The following is a 3,040-nucleotide window of genomic DNA, read 5'->3' as shown; positions in this document are numbered from 1 at the left end:
GGTAGCGATATATTAAAAAACCAAATAAATAAGAAAAAAGTGCAAGCAAAATTCATTTCCAGAGCTGCTGATACAAACAAAAAAATCGGGGGGGGGGGGGGGGAGCGGTTGATCATACGTATGCTTGAACTAAAGCAGTTTCTCCCAATCGGTGGTGCGGGAGAGCATTTGAGGGGGGGGGGGGAGGTGCGACGTGGAAAAAAAATCACAACACGTTGACTGATTATTCGGGAAAAAGTGAAATGATAAAAATTGAATTTCTCGAAATTCCTAAAAAAGTAGGAATCGATATTTTGTCTCCCGATTTCTGCTGGCGGAAATGCGTCACGCGAATTTTGCATCGTAAAAGTTTCTTTTGGGATTAGCGATCGTACTTGTTTTTCATTTCCGTTGAGAAAAACATACCGTTATCTACTTGAAAAACTATTTCTCGGTTTGTTTACATTGGTACCTCGTACACGTCGCGCTCAGATTTGATACTGTCGTGAACACACGTGACTCAGAAAAAACGTCATAAAATCCAGTCGAGTGTCAAAGAAACATTAGAGTTGTTGCGGCTGAAATCAATGAGTGAAGGACTACTATTCAATGACTCGGTTTTTTTCTTATTATGAGTGAGTGGACGACTAAGATAGTGTGTAATTTATTGTGTTATTCTATGAGTGAGTGACCGTGTGAGTAGCCAAGTGAGTTGGTCGCTCGTACGGACACCCACCCGCTAACTTGTTCGCTCACTAAACTAAACGAACCGAGCACGACCAGGCTCTGTCGCATCAGTGATATAAGCTCTGTACCCCGGAGGGCGCGGTCGCGCCGGAAAGACTCCAGCTGGCAGTCCGGCCGGGTAAGAGAAAAATAAGAAAACAAGTTCAAATTTTCGAATCTCAAAAAAAATAGTAAACTTAAATTTTCGCAACTGCTGAAAAAAAAACGCAGGAAATTAACGGATTACGATGGTTCTCAACTGAATTCGAAACAAGTCAATTTGCTTTGAGATTCTTTTGTGGCGCACCTGCGATCCTCTCTCGCGGCACACGTCGTGATGAGAAAGAAAAAAAGCCTTATCGGTCTTATCTTCCGGGTAATCAACGTTAACCGCTTTGTCAGGTAAAGGGTCATCCTGCCGATGGGGGTGGGACCAGCAACTATTTGTATCGAATTACCATTACAATTAAGGGGTGGGGGGGGGCAGAGAGTTATTCTTGTGAAAACCTTGTTTGTCCCCACCTTTTGTGGAATATCTTTCTCAATAGCAACATTCTCCCCAATTATTTTGGTGTACCACACCCGCTTATTCTTTTTCTTACACATCTACTTCTAACTAGGATTGGATAATTCTATAACGGTGTTCTTTGTTCCCATCTAAAATTGTCACCCTAAATTTTCCCTGCCGTGGCAGTTGCCCCCCTTTGGTTCCGGCTCTGTACACGTCAATTAATATTTAAACAAATTTGACGTAAACGTACTTGTGTTTTGGACGAAGAGTCAGGTCAATGGCATAATTTTTGTTTTTGGAATGTTAGAAGGGGAATTTGGAGAAAGGGGTTTGTGTTTTCTCTAACGCGAACTTACTTTTCCATGGAGTAAGTGAAGTTGTTAAAGATGGTTCCAACTGCATAGACAGAATTTTTACATGGAATATACTACAGGCTTTGAGAAACTAGGGAACAAATACGCTATGACAATAATGTTCGCTGTTGGAAAACAAGATGCGTTTCTTTTCAAAAGAATAAAAACTTCGCAACTGTAATCCCCGTTTTTTTCTTATTATATGCTGCAACAGTGATTTTTCATAGCTTTTGATGAACGGTTTTTTTCGATCACAAAGTGGATCTCTTTTTTCAGGGAAGAAGAGTTTATGATAATAGCAGAGAAAAAGATATTACTCTGCAATATTTAAATTGACCAAATTAATGAACGTCAGTCACATATGACCGAGTGCTTTTTTACCCAGCGAAAATTCCATTACTGTTTTAAACGCAGAATGATTTGTGCTTAGATGTCATTGTTATGGGATTTTTAGTATTCCATCAAGTTTTTTTTTTTAAAAGCACGATCTCGGATCTTAAATAATGATCTAAAAGTAAAAAACAAATAGTGAAATATGACTGTTATTAAAACTATCTAATAAGTTGGCACTTCAAACTCTGAAACAAAAACAAGTGAATTTTGAATTTTAATAAAAAATTCCGATTTATATCGAATAATCCATTATTTGAATCCATTATTTGAATCCATTATTAGCAATATAAAATATCAAAATGTAATTTGTATGGGAGATTTCAATATTGATATCTTAAAAATAAACTATGAAACGGAGGAATTAACAGGCATGATGGCGAAAAATGGATTTTTGTCTTATACTAATACGCCTACCCGATCAACATCGTGCATCGATCATATATATAAGAAATGCAAAATTAAACTGGCAGTATGAAACTGCAATAGCCAAAATTCATATAACTGATCACTCGCCATTACTTTTAAATGGTTATAATGCTGAAAAAACAAAAATTACAAAATCTGAAACTCATGAGCAGAACGACATTGATAGGGTTGATTATTTAAACTTTGAGACCTGCATAAAAAATTATAAAGTGAATAAAAATGTTTTCTCGGAGAAAAATGTGAATATATCATACGAAATATTTATTGATATCATCTACAAACACCGTTGTTTCTGGATGAAAAGTATTAAAAATGGAAATAAAAATGAATGGATAACGGTTGAACTAAAAAAAATGATTGATATTAAAGAGAAATTACATAAAAAATTCAAGCGAAACGCACATAATCAAGAAGCCAGGTTAGAATACAAACATCATGAAAAAAAAGATTAGATGTACCAAAGAGGAATATTTTTACAATAAATTTAATGCTTGTGGAAACGATACAAAAAAGCAATGGCAAATCATAGAAAATAATAAAGATACCCACTGATGAAGATCTCGGTATTGTGGTAGAAAAAATGAATGACTATTTTATTAATGTAGTCAGCAATGAATCAAATGAGAACAGATACTGATAACGATCATTGTCC

Source organism: Pholcus phalangioides, unplaced genomic scaffold (genome assembly GCF_987345545.1).
Source record: "Pholcus phalangioides strain wild (caught in Gottingen) unplaced genomic scaffold, Ppha-v1.0 ptg000032l_1, whole genome shotgun sequence".
Classification (NCBI taxonomy): Eukaryota; Metazoa; Arthropoda; class Arachnida; order Araneae; family Pholcidae; genus Pholcus; species Pholcus phalangioides.
This window is presented reverse-complemented; position numbering follows the sequence as displayed.